Genomic DNA, 14841 nt, shown 5'->3' on the forward strand with positions numbered 1-14841 from the left:
TGAGGGGCAAAGAGGAAACAAGTTGTTTGCAAACACCCCTCACCTCAGCTCTACACAGACCTCCTGCCTCTTTTCCAGGAAGATCCATGGCAAAACAGTGGACCCAATCCGAGGTGAGCAAAAACACAAGTAGTGCCTAAACGCTTATAGAAAATGCCCCGTCCACACATACCCTCCCCACAAGCCTCTCACACAACCCCAAATCTGCTAGAAGCCAACACCAGTCATTTCTTTGCACAAGCATTTGCTTCTCAATCGCATTGTTAAGGATCATGAGAGCAGGAAATCCTAATGGCCCTGAACAGCCTGAGCTAGCAGGATTTATCCAGCAGCACATAAGAGGCTGGGATCGAAGAATCTAACTGAGGGACTTGTGACTGTTACAAAATAGCAAACACCAGGATGTCCTTATCACAAGCAGCATCACAAAAGTGGGCCCAGCCCCACTCTTCTCAGTCCTTGCTTTCTGGGGGGGGGGGGGGAACACAACTGTACGGGTCAGAGGGATTTTCCCCTTCTATCATACAGACAAAAATACATGCTAGTCTGGTTTCTTCATCAGAGCCTATAAAGTGTTACAGGCTGACATGAAGGGGGAGGCATCTGACTCTGAAATGGCCAATGAAATAAATTCAATACAAACTACTGATTTAGGACCATTCTCCCACAAATTCTCCCCAACCCCCACCCAAAGAGAAGAATCTGTGTTTACTGTGGCTGATATCCTGCCCTTGACTTCTTGTTCCTTGGTCCAACATGGGCACAATGTGCCTGGGTGCTGCTGGCACACGTGACTGTGGTATTTTACAGGTGTATATGGTAGATCCTGGGTACTGCAGACACAGATAGTGTACACATTGGAAACGGAACACTTTCCATGTGGGGGGGAAGGGCTATGCCAGAAGTAAACTATTTGATTGCGACCAGATATGCAGAAAAATAGGAGACTTGGGTTGGCTAGAGCATGTTATTTGTGCTCCCCAATTTCTTCAACCTATGGTCCAAAGCACCATAACATGTGATGAGCTGCACACCAAAGCACAAGTGAATGTGTAAAGGACACAGCCAACTTCAACTTTTTTTTGCATCATGACCTTAACTCTATTTTAAAAGTTGACTGTTAAAAACTCATTGAAAAAGTCAGGGAGGCAGGTGTGAGGAAGGTGTAAAACCATAATGAACAAAACTTTCCTGAAAGCACAGGAGCGGAGCAATCTGCAACCCAAAGACTGGAAAGTTTTGCATCAAATATTTTGGCAGATCTATTTTGAACGTATGAATAAATACGTTAAAATGTGCTCATAATCCAGCCAATAAACTGGAAAAGACAGTAACAAATACATATTTTCTAATCATTTTCAAAATATGTACCATTTCTTAGTGATTGACCCATAACGGTTTTCAACCCAAGATAGTCCAGTGTTATCCTGTAAATAAATAGCTCCACATGTAACTTTATGACATTTCTTTTAGAAGCACTGCACATATGTTACAGTTGCCACTTTCAAAGTTAAATATCACAGCAATTTTATACCATAATAGATTTTAACAAAATACATAAATAGCGCTAAGAAACGTGATTAAGGAGCCAGTGTGTTCTGTTATGTAATCACATTTCATGTTTTCCATATCCAAGTTGTTTAAAACAGAAATCTTAAAAAAAAAAGGAAAATCAAACACAAAAAACCAGTTCCCCACCCCAAATCTCTTCAAATATGCCGAACTATTTGTGGGGACGTTGGAGGGGCATGGGGGGGTGGGGAGCAGGGGTTTAAATATAATTGCCAACACATTCCCAAATTGTAATCTGGCAGATTGAAAAAAAAACAAAAAACAAAAACACAACCTGAGAAATCCACCCTTTGGAAAATGTGGAACACCAAGCACAACTCTAACACCGATCCAAATGTAAACACACACCCACGGACGGGGAGAGGGGCGTAGGGGTTAGAAGAGGGGACTGTGACCATATATAAATGGCACCCTCTTTTGGCGGATATCACTGATTACTAAAGAAGCAAGCAAACGAACAACATGCATAATAAATAATAGATCTCGCAACCCGGGCAAGGTCGCCGGCAGCCTTTCTGGGGTGGGGGTGGGGGTCGCCTGACACCCTCGCCGGCCCAGACGCGTTGGAGTGGAGGCGGGATGGGGGGGGGGACTCTCCCAAACACCCCCAAGAGGAACCCTAAGTCTTACGGGCCGGGATCCAGCCCAGCATCTTCCGACGCGGGGCTCTGCTGAGCCACGAGCTCTGCCTGACTGGACCGAGGCTGCAAACGGGGCGCTAGGAACCGGGAGCGGGGAGCAGCCGCCAGCGTGGGTCTGCGAAAGGCAAGAGGGAACCAAGCCGCGCAAAGGCTTTGCGGGGGGGCTCTTTTCACAATGCATGGAAAGTCACCGGGGGGGGGGGGGGGTTTTAAAAGTGCCTTGCTGCCCGAAAAGGGGTTTTCTTGGGGCGGGAGGAAAAGAGCGGCAGATTCAGCCAGCTCCGGGGGCACGGTGTTCCCCAAACCCGAGGACGTGTGTGGCGCGGGGGGGGGGCAGAAGAGAGCGAGCGAGAGACAGAGCGAGCTGGTGGAGGAGGGAGAGAGAGACACATGCACTTTTCCCAGCGACACGCCAGCTTACCATGTCTGCGGGCTGCAACGCCGCTTCTCGGTGCGGCTCCCCCGCGCGATCCCAAACGGGGCAACTACAGCCAGGCTCGGGGGCTCAAGCCTCAGGCGGCTCCACAACGCCACCGCTGCTCCGGCTTCTTCCCAGGCGGAGAGGTCTCCCGGGCAGGGACTGGCCAAAATAAGCAGCTGCAATCCAAAGGCTTTTATTTAAAGCTCCCCCCCCCCGCCTCGCTCGCTCCCTTACACCCCTCCACGGAGAGCGAGCCCCGCACAGGTTACATGAATGGGAGGCAGGAGCCAATCCTGCAATGCCAGGGAATGACAAGCACCCAGGCTTTCGAAGCTGGTCTGCACCACGCAGGCGAAAAGGGAGGGAGGGAAGGGAAGGGAAGGGAAGGGCAGGCTCCACTCAGGTGATGCTTCCATTTGCCGTCTGGCAGCGGCAGGCAGCCCCAGCCACGCCCGCTCCGATTTGGGGGTGTGCTCCTCCCTGGCAATATTTCGGGGGTTGTCTCCCTGCAGCGTGGAGCCCCGTGCACGCCGCGACTCCTTCCCAGCCGCTGGTTTCCGCTCCTTGTCGCCTGTCGGAGCCTTTTGGGTTATTTGCTCAGCGACCCCAACAGAAACACCGTCAAGCGATAGATAGATATATTTTATTTATTTAGGCATCTATAATTATGTTGCTCTTTCTCTCTTTTACAAATATGACGGGGCGGGGGGAGAGGGCGGACTGCAAACATTTAGTTGCATAACTCAAAAAAAAAAAATTATTTCTTAAGGGTGGGGAAAAAAAAGAACATGGGCAGTGTTGCATTTTTTTTTTTAAAAAAACATCCTCATTCTGGAATTTTTTTTTAAACTTGACTTCAGCGGCAGCAAATCAAACTGAACACCTTGCCACTTAATATTCTCCTAAGAAAGGCAGGAGGGTTATGTGATTAAGGTACTGGATGGGGCCTCAGATCTGGGTTTAATTTTCAGCCCTGCCACTGACACCCTGTGTGACCTTGGGCACGTCACTTATAACTAGGGCTCTATCAAGTTCACCATCCATTTTGGTCAATTTCACGGTCATAGGATTTTTAAAATTATACATTTCATGACTTCAGCTATTTAACTCTGAAATTGCACGGTGTTGTAACTGAAGGGATCCAGACCCAAAAAAGAATTGCAGGGGATCACAAGGTTATTGTAGGGGAGGTTGCAGTACTGGTACCCTTATCTCTGTGCTGATGCTGGTGGTGGCTCTGCCCTGAGAGCTGAGAAGTTGGAGAGCGGTGGGTGTTGGCCAAGAGCCCAGCTCTGAAGGCGGAGCCGCCACCAGCAGCAGCACAGAAGTAAGGACAGCATGGTATGGTATTGCCACCCTTACTTCTGCACTGCGGCCCTCAGAGCTGGACTCCCAGTCAGCAGCCGCCACTGTCCAGCCGCCCAGCTCTCAAGGCAGCAGTGCAAAAGTAAGGGTCCCATAGTATGATTTTACCACCCTTACTTCTGCATCCTTTTGTTCAGTTCCCCCAGTTTGAGAAATGCTGGTCTCCCCATGAAATCTGTATAGTATAGGGTAAAAGAGAGCTGTAGCTCACGAAAGCTTATGCTCTAATAAATTTGTTAGTCTCTAAGGTGCCACAAGTACTCCTTTTCTTTTTGCAGACTTCACAAGGGGAGACCAGATTTCACAGTCCCTGAGGCATTTTTCTTGGCCGTGGAAGGGCCTTACTTATAATCTCTCTAAGCCTTGAATCACTGCTTGTAAAGCGGGTACAATACTACTTTCTTTCCCCCAACCCTTTATCTGTCTGTTTAGAATCCAAGTGCCTTGAGGCAAGGGCTGTCTATACTAAGTATTTGCATAGGGCTTAATGCAATGGGGCTCCAATCTTGGCTGGGGCATCTAGATGCTACTTTAACACAAATAAAATGTATACTAATAGTAGTTTGCTACTACTGGAACAAGAGGATATAAATGTAATTGTGAAATTTAATTGTAAAAGTTTAATCATTCCATGTTGCCTTCTACACTTGGACTTGTCATCTTCTCATTCATGAAACAACTATCCTCTCCCATGTCAAGTCTCTCCTCAAAATTCAAAACCTTTCCGTAATTACCAGTGAATGGTTTCTGCAACATCTCAGATGAGAAGCCTCTTGCACTCTGCTATATAAATCTAAAATGTTTAATCTGTGTGCATATTACATGGAAGATCCTCGGGACAGGGACTGCATCTTCCTGTATCTTCACATCATGCTGAGCTTATGTAAAGCACTCAGTGCTGTTGCACAAAAGACGTGGTGCAAAATAACGGCTAGATTCCATGGAAGTCCAACGTGCAGAATGATTGAGCCCTAAAACTGTACTGTCTGAAGACTATTACTAAGACTGCAATACATAATGCAACAATTCAATGTACACTGGAACTGGCTTTTCACATGATACCTTTAAACTATATAGAGGCAAGACTGCTGCATCCTGCTTTTCTTTCTCTCCAGTTCTCATCCTAACATTTCCAACCCTCAGAAAGAGCAAAACGGTTCTGTATGTTAATCCAAACCCAGAAAAGAAAGCAAAACGGCACACTACAAATCAGTATCATCATAAACCAGCAGGACTCTCACTGCTGTATGGAGCAAAGATCTATTATGCACAAGAGCTGCTGTTATTAATGCTTTTTAAAATTGTATATATTAAAAATGAACTATGTTTTCATTGATGTTATCGATTCTGGAATACATGCAAACCAGGAACCCAGATTAAGGGAAAGGTAATTTGGGTCTTTAGAAGGGTAAATCTTAATAGGGAAATGTATGCATCTACCAAAATATGCCTCATCCAGGTTCAATGGTAATTGTATAAGCCTTTCAAAAAAATCGTACAGTATGTAAGCTTCCAAAATTTCTGAACAAGAAACATTTCCATTTAAATGCCAAGAGACAATTTCCCCCTTCTTGTTCAATACTAAATCAGTCACATGAGTAGCTTGCATTTGATTTTAGAAAGGAAATGGAACATCTTCACTTGCAATTGCATATAACTTTTGCTTTCCCTTGTTCTTTTAGTGCTCTTACTGGTTTGTAATACTTTCCCATAGTTTTGAAGTTCTTCCATTTCATCAAAATGTTTACTGCAGCTATATTATTTTTGAATAAATTTTTAAAAAATATTAATAGAAACTAGTGTGCCCGATGCATGGTAGTGCATTGAGTGTTTGATAAATTGAAATTTAACAGATCAGCATTCTTTACGTGATTGGCCTTTGCTTGTTAATTGAACTAGACAATGATGCTTTTGGAAAATTGAACAATAGTAAATTAAATGGGAAATCTACTTTGCTTAGGAAAATCCCCCTGCTTCAATTCAGAACAAATTACTGTGCTTGAAGAAGTGTGCTGCATGCAGATTTCCAGAATGTTTTTATGAGGCTCTTCATTTAAAAATGCCTGTGTTCACCAGCACAGACGGTCATATCATGCATGTGTTTTGCAGTGTAATAAACATGCAGCACTGCAATGCTCTGTGCAAGATGCAGGCTATGGAAACACAGTGTTTTTGCAGATTTTGTAAAGAGGCTACATCTGGGGTACAAGAAGGTGATTAAAAAGACTAATGCATTAGCCTATTAGACCTTCTGCTCCAGGGGACAAGGAGATCAAGTCCTGGAGCTGCTGTTCAGATTATTACTTAATGATCCTGATGTCAGGTTGTGTTTCCACACTGACATTTGCTCCCAGAAAACAATGAAAACACAGATCATAAAGTTCTCATTCATCAAGCAAAAATAGCAACATCTGCTGTGGTCAAAGGTGTCTTGCTGGAGAAGTTCAGCAGCAGAGGTGTCTTTAGCTGATTAGGTATGCCCTTACCAATGGGTGCCACACCAGCTGACAGCCATTGCTAAAGAATGTATTTTTCAGGACGGTAATCAAAAGGCATAGATGCATGTATTTTAAATCAGTGGTAGTTAAACACTGCACAGACCCTATCCAAACCCTCACCTTTTATAGAACATAAAAAGTCCATACCTATTGTTGATACTAAAATTGCCCCCATTTTTTCTTTATATTTTTACAGGAGAAGTCATATCCACTGTTCCCTCTAAGCTGTGCACATGTGTGCGCACACACAGATCCGAACCACCGCGTGCACAAAAAATGAAATACTACAGCGGAGCCAGGCCAAAATATCACTTATGGGCGACTTTTGACATTGTTTGCCCGCCATCTATCAACACAGCCAGATTCTACTAGCTGGCAATGGGGGGAAAGGAGGTTAAATTTCCTTTTTCTAAGTATTTAAAAATGACATTTATAAAATAACATGGTGTAAAACTATTATTATCACAAATTGCAAATTAAAACTTTTAAATGTATAAGCATTTTACTCGCTTTGCCTCATGGCGCACAAATTTTGAACACTGCTTCAAAAATTTGCACGGAAGAAATTTTTTGTGCACACAGCCTGTCAAAAATTAGAGGGAACATTTGTCATATCCTTCATATTCTTAATTGTTTTATTCATACAGTCCCTTTCTTCAGTCCTTAAAGCTTTTGCGGTCTGTGCAATCCAAATTTAGAAATACAACATTCTTCTCTCTTTCCACCACAGGAGCAAACAATGTTCCTAACTAAACAGATTTTGCAAACACTTAATCTTATGAGAGTAATCTTATGAGAATAATTAAAGTCAATGGGACTATTCAACATAAGGGTTTGCAGAGTTGGATAGTAAAAGGTTTCATCCCAAAGTCCCTAGTTGGGTGAGTCATCCTGTTAAAGTTAATGGGGTGACCCACGTGACTAAGGCACATAGGATCAGGCTCCAAGGACCCTATGGGACTATTCATTGAGTAAAACATTAAGGATGTGCATGTGTCTTTGAAGGGCAGAGGCCCCAATCCCACAACATATCATGCATGGGCAGCCCCCTCCGTCTATGTGAATGAAGATCAGGACCCGAATTGGAAGCAAAGTCTTCGGATCTGATGTAATCAAGATTTAAAGCCCACTCAGTATCTGACTCCCAATAAACAGGACCAGTTACCTTAGGATGCAGAACACAGTGATATTTTATGGCCAAATCCTGCACTCTTGACTCCTGTCCAGATTGGGTTTTTATGCGAAAAGCCACAAAAAGGGGGATCATAGGGAGAGCTCTCTCAAACCCTTCCATTAGGGCGAGTGGGATTTCCCCATTGCTATGTGAAGAAGCAAACGACTCTGAGCTCTGGTGTTTCCATCCTGATTCTAAGGCCCCTGGCATCTCTCCCTTGTTCTGCTCAAATTGCTAAGGGTTCCTCCACTGGTGGCTTTGTGATGAGGGGTCCACTGAGTGGAAGGGGAGGGGATGTTATGTCTGGGATTTTATCAGCTGATTTCCTGCCAGATGCTAGAGTATGCAGAATGATGCACTTCCATCATGGCCTGACATTCACAGTTCTCCACTAGATCCATGACATGGGGAGGAGAGGACTGACCATGGATGTCAGCATTTGGCCCCAAAATAGCAGGTCTGTCACAACAGCTTGAGCTACAACACGACACCATGCCCTATGCCTCTCTTTCCTTGATTACAAAGCACCAATTTCTGCAGTCATGCCACAAGGCCCAATCCAATGGCCACTGAAATCAATGCACATGAGATGGAGCTGAAGATAGGAGCCCCTTAACCCTTACCTAGGCAAAGCTCCTATTGAAGTCAGCTGGACTTTTGCCTTGGTAAGGATCACAGGATTCGGCCCACATGCTTGCAAACCTTTTTTTTTGTATCACAGAATATGCTTACAGTACAGTGCCAATAAAACAAACCTACATACGGTAAGCACAGTAAAATCAAGAGCACAGTTAAAACCATTTCCAAACAATAGCTGAGCTCTAACGTTGATATCCAGTTCTATAATTCTGTCAGGGACCATGCACTCTTACTGGTAATATGTACAAGAAAATTATTTATAGGCAATTAGATGTAAAGTCCTTTAAGTGTATAGGTCTCTATTCTCCCTCGCCTGGGCCTATTATTTTTTCTTTCCCTTTGAATTATTTATAATTTAACTCTGTAAATGTATTGTTTTAAACTACAGAAAGCATTTTGCAATGCAGTTTGCATGAAAGGAGCTCACTCTACAGATAAAGTGGTTGGGTATTGTATAAATATGTTTTGCAGACCTTATGGGGCCAACTTAAAATGAGTGAGCGATTCTCTCATTCTAATTTACGTGGAACCAGGGATCTTTTTTCTCCAGAAACCCTACTCATTTCTTACTCAAAGAGCAGGAAGATTTGCCTAAGGAAGATGAGGATCATGTCAAAAGGAGTATAAATTGCTCAGAGAATCAAATTTCTCTTCTCTACTTATGTGTTTTCCTCTCTGAAAATTTAGAATACCTTTTTTTAAAAGAAATCCATGGGATATGACAGAACAGCCTTGAACAACTCTAATTTAGAGGCTATACCTGTGTAACTAGCCATAAGCACATTGAAACAGTCCCCAAACTATAATTACTCTTACTGTACCAATACATGACATCCAATTGATTTTACTCACCTCACTGTACAAAAAGGACAGACTAGATCATCAACATTTTTATTTTTAATAATGGTTTCAGGCTCAGAATCATGAATAAAGATAGTTTGATACAGAGTCTTTTTAATAAAGGCACTTGGCTACCATGCTAATGGGTGCTGTATAAGAATCTATTTAGAAAAGCCATGAGAGTTGGAATTGCTGTTAAATTATAATGGAATATGTAGCCTATCAGACAATATTTGGAGTCAAATAAAACGTACAGCCAATTTCCCCTCCCATTTACAGCACACCCTAATTGCAGAGGAGATTTTAGCTCACTGGGACAAATTCTGGTGTCTTATACACTAGTGTAATATCATCTAGTTCTTAGATAATGATTCCTAGCTCTGCTAATTTTAAATCAGTTACTCCAGAATTATGCAACAGAATCTGGCTCAGTTAACATTGTATAACATACATCAATTTACATGCCATGGGAAGGAAAAAACTATTTCTCCTCACAACAGTCTCAGTATTATCAGAAGAATAGATCTGAATTGGGGACATTCTTTCCTTTAAAGGATAGCATCTGAGAGAGAGAATTACGAATCATACTTTGCACTTCTATAACAAACATCTTTCAGCCAAGCATCTCACAGTGCTTTAACAAACATGAATTTACTAATGAGCTCTGAGGTGACAAAGCAAGCACATCGTTATCTGATTGAAGAGAGGAAAGATGGGCTTGTGGTTAAGGCACTGGGCTAGGCCTAAGAAGATCTGGATTCAATTACTGACACTGACACACACTTCTTGCATCACTTGCTAATCTCTCTAGGCTCAGTCCTCAGTCCTGAGCCTGGCTGAATGCCCACTCAACGGAGTAAAGGGCATCAGAAACTCCTGCTGCATGGGCTACCTACATCACCAGTCCCTGCAGGGGAAGGAGGAAGAGTCGTGCCACTGAGTTACTACTCCCCATCCTGCACAGGGGAGAAAGTAATAGGCAGAGCCTTGGCTCTTCCTCTCAAATAGCATCTTCTAATACAGTACAGTGGTTCTCAACTAGGGGCCATGAGCAGGTTTCAGGGGGGTCCATGAAGCATGGTTGATTAGACTTGCTAGGGCCCAGGGCAGAAAGCCAAAGCCCCGCTGTGCAGGACTATAGCCCAGGGCCCAAAGCCCCCCACCTGGGGCTAAAGCCGAAGCCTGAGCAACTTAGCTTGGTGATGCACCCTGTGGAATGGGGCCCCAAGCAATTGCCTTGCTTGTTACCCCCTAATGCCTGCCCTGGCTTTTATATGCAGAAAAAACAATTGTTGTTGCACAGCTGGGCCATGGAGTTTCTATAGCATGTTGGAGGGGCCTGAGAAAGAAGAAGGTTGAGAACCTCTGTTCTAATAGGGCTGGACTAGATGGCTTCTCCAGGTCCCTTCCAGCCCTGCATTTCTATGATATACATCTCCTGTGTGTTCTCCAGATAGATTATCGCAGTTTCCTGAGAAATCCAATACTGATAAGGAAGAATAAGCTGAAATATATACCTCATGTGTCATTAATAATATTACTGCCCATAAAAATGTAGCATTTATATAACACTTGACAGTTCCACTGCACTTATTAATATTAACCAATTTATCTTCAAAATACCCCAATTTAGGTCGATATTATTATCTCCATTTTACAGAGGAGACAGACACCAGGCTAACTTTTACTCCTAAGTTACATTGGTCCGAGTTTGGATGGTCCAGCAGTTAGGGTGCTAGGCTGGGACTCTGGAGATTCAGATTCAGTTCTCAGATCTGCCACAAACTTCCTGTGTGACCTTGGCCAACCCACTGAGTCTCCATGTGCCTCAGTTCCCTACCCGTACAAGAGGGATAGTAGCACTTCCTTAGCGTAAAATATTGTGGGATGCCTTCATGCTATAGTAATGAGGTCCATAAGAACCTAAACCAGAAAGATATAAAGACCTGATACAACTCAAGGACATTAGATACATATCCCTGTGTATATACCTTAAACCAGGGCTGAAGGAAATTCAAACCACCCTATGGAGTTAAAAACATTGCTTGCAGACATACTCCTCCTTGACTTATGCTTCACTGAAATTTATAGATAACAGACCAAATTCAGCTCTCAGTTATGCTGCAGTAGGTCTGCTAAAGTCAGTGGTTTTATTCCAGTTGTACACCAGCATAAGTGGGAGCACGTTTTCTGGGCTGGCGGGCTAAGTCTAAATGAGGAAGAATAATATTTTCCAATGTGCAAGGTCACTCATTGTAATTTGAAACAAACAGGGAAGTCAATAAGGTTGCCTGAAGTTGAAGAAGGTCCTTTATCATTACGATGTCACAGAAAGAACAGAGTCCAATCCTGTCAACCTTTACTCACATCTGTCCATATATATGTGAACGTCTAATTGAAATTAGTCACCTAAAGAGGCATTTGCAGCATCATCAGATCTAAAATGCATGAATATCTGAGTTTTCATGAGCAGACACATTCTTCCTCTAGAATTGTAACCCAGTGGAGTTTTGAAAGGACCTTAATATACCTTTAGGTAAAATAAGGTTAGTTTGAATGCTATCCCACATAAGGACTCCTCGTTTTTGCTGATACAGACTAACACGGCTACCACTCTGAAACCTGTCACCACATAAGTAAGTTTCCTGCAATCTCTTGAAAGTCAAAAATAGAAGAATCTGATCATGCAAATCGTTATATTCATGAATACCCTTTAGAAATCAGTGGCTACACTTATGTCAATAGGAGTGGAAGACTGAACCCTCTGCTTTGCAAGAGCAACATTGCCAATTGGTGATATCTAAAGAAAAGGAAAAAGACTGGTTACTATGCTCGGGATGTTGAGGAAGCATCAGGTTACTGGGAAATATAGAGTGAACGTTAGCCTGAATGCTACAGTAACATCTCTGTATGTTTTGTACTGTGCTATTGCATGGGATGGGTGTTTGTAGCTAGGCTACCAATCCAAATAATAATGCAACCAATGCCATCAATTTCAAAATGCAATGAGCGACATTACACTATTGAATCTTTTATTCTCTCCCTTTTAAGGCTGAGTCTAGCACTGCAGACAACATTCATAAACAAGCATTAAGAGAACAAGTAAACAGAACATCAAACAGGATTTTAAACTCATTATTTCGTCTATTGCTCTTCAAACCATTACATCAGGAATTTAGGTTGACTGAGGTTTGTTCCTTTTATTTTTAGTAATTATAGGGCCTGATCTCACATCAATTGACTTTACTCCTGATACAAATCAGTGTAAATGAGATCAGCCAGACCCTCTGTAAACCAGTGGGCTAACACACTGGCCTATGCACCAAGGTGATCCTCAAGCTATCAGCAGATCCCTGGCCTCACAGTATCAACTCTGAGGCAGCTGATTAGTCACAGGTAGGGCTATACCCAACTATCCTTAAAGGGCCAGCCAACCTGTGACATCCTCATGGCAGCGTAAAATGTGACTTTACTATCTGACATTGGCTACTTATTATAAGGTTACACACCCACTGAAATCAGAATAATGGCAAAACTACCTGGAGAAATGTTTCTATTTCAGTGACCTGATCCTGCAATAGGCTATGTAGCCCAATCTTCACAATGAAATCAATGACAGATTTTCAGAATATGGTGAGTGTGAAAGATGCCAAACAAAATGAGTGGCTGATCTTGCACACTCTCAATCACATGAATAGTCCTACTGGATATGTCTATACTGTAAGTGAAGGTTTGACTGTTGCATGGGTAGGCATATGCATGCAAGCTTTAATCTAGCTTGCACAGGTAAGAATAGTAGTGTAGACAAGGTGTCATGGAATAGTAACCAGAGTATGTACCCAGGTGCCCTAGTGGGTTTATACTCTGGCTGCTAGCCTGTTCCACCACACTACACAGATATACTTACCCGTGCTACAATCACACCTTCACTTGCCGTGTAGACATATCATTGAGGCCCATGGGACTTATCACATTAGGACTAGTCATATGTAGAAGGGTTTGCAAGAGCAGGCTCTGAATTTTAATTGCATTGGTTTCATTTTTAGTTTAAGTGATGATTAAATGGGACTGGGTGAGCAACAGATTTGTGTTTGGTCTCTTTTCCTTTTGGCTCTAGCACTAATTGGCCCATGCTGCATGTTAGGCCCTGATGCTGCAATTGTAAGAGGGCAGGTGGCCTGCTGCGTGGGCAGAGAAGGCTGTCCCAGCACTATTATTTGCAGGATCAGGGTCTATTCTGTAATATATATATTATTTATTCTATTGTGTCAGGTCCGAAAAGCTCTCACTGCCTTATATATTACTACTACTAATACAGGGAACAACTCTGCCAGTCACACTCTTGTCCCATTGTGATCAGGTCCTTAGGCTGATCTCACCATGGTTGTATCTGAGCACTAAGAAGCACCTTTCTTTTCACACTGAGTGAGCTGCCGTGCACTGTGAGTAAGGGCAGCAGAATCAGTCCCACATTACCAGATAGTCAGGTGTTATCACCCATTTTACATTTTCAGATCACAGTGCAAACATTATTTAATTCATCTCGCTAAGCACCCTGTGATGGAGATAAGTGTCAGTTATCCCCATTTTACAGCTGCACAGACTGAGGCACAGAGCCGTTATGAGCAACATCTTCAAAACTGGGAGCCTAAAATATTAATTTCCTGGCCTGATTCTCACTTACTTTTTACCTCTCTCTGGCAGCATAAAGGAGCCTTAAAGTGGGCTTAAATTATACTTATGGGCACTCTAAAGCCCCTTTACAATGTAAGATAGTGTTAGTGTAAATGACAAGTAGGTCCTACGTGCCTAACCGGGGTGGCTACATTTGAAAATTTCAGTCTAAATGACTTTCCTAAGGTCACGCAGCAAATTTGTGGCACTGTCGGGATTAGAGTACCATTTATCTGATTGTCTGTTGTGCAATTCCTGTGTAATAATTTGCACCTTTGCAAAATGAGTGTAAAATGGACATCACATCAGTATGCTCCATTCACTTACAATGATGGGAGTATCTGACAGTCACTGTGCACAGGAGTAAACTACTACCCCCGGTTGGCAGGCATTGGACACTCAGATCCTTAGTCCCTCGCTCAGCCCTATGCTCAGTGCACTGTGTCCAGCTACTCAAATATTTCTCAGTGTTATTTGGTCCTACCTCCTACCTCCCTGAATGCTTGATTCCCCATGATCATTTTCTGAAGTGCAGTGGACTCATGTTGTGTTTAACATACCCTGGTTCACATCTTAAAATACAAATAAAGCATAAAAGCACACGCTATTGAATATGCAAAAGATATCTCCAGAGGGAAATCAATACAATTCAAAATTTTCCAACATAAAATTAAAAGGTGCCCCTTTTGGGTAAGCAAACCCTGTGATTTACCCAGATAGCTTAAGCTTCTGCAGTGCTAATTGTTATTACAACCTTAAGCTAATATTTGAGCCATTCTCCTGAGCAAGACTGTGTAACAATTAGATTATGGGATTTGAGGCATTACAAAGGGAGATAAAAACAGTTTTGTCACAGTCTATGGTGTTTTGTTTACACAGAAATAATAATAATAATAATAAATAAATAATAATACATAATAATAATAAATAATATCCGTTCTATTTAGGTCCAAATTCTGTGCTCATTTAGATGGGTAAAAATCTGAGGCAAGTCCCTTGACTTTAACAGTTATCTAA

At 42.7% G+C, this 14841-nt stretch overlaps 1 protein-coding gene across 3 annotated transcripts in view; it reads right to left on the bottom strand.

Annotated features, from left to right (window-relative positions):
• Window positions 1–14841, bottom strand: part of TENM4 (teneurin transmembrane protein 4) — a 1775651-nt gene that overhangs the window by 784280 nt on the left and 976530 nt on the right. Inside the window, exon 1 of one of the 3 annotated variants that reach the window (XM_038368402.2) lies at window positions 2635–2965. The exons of 1 other annotated variant lie outside the window; for it this stretch is intronic. The gene's annotated coding sequence lies outside the window, so the exon portion shown is untranslated. Of the gene's footprint in view, window positions 1–2634; window positions 2966–14841 lie in introns of those variants that run through there. One more of the 3 variants, XM_043504094.1, reaches the window with a different exon arrangement.

This window comes from Dermochelys coriacea, chromosome 1 (assembly GCF_009764565.3).
Source record: "Dermochelys coriacea isolate rDerCor1 chromosome 1, rDerCor1.pri.v4, whole genome shotgun sequence".
Taxonomy (NCBI): domain Eukaryota; kingdom Metazoa; phylum Chordata; order Testudines; family Dermochelyidae; genus Dermochelys; species Dermochelys coriacea.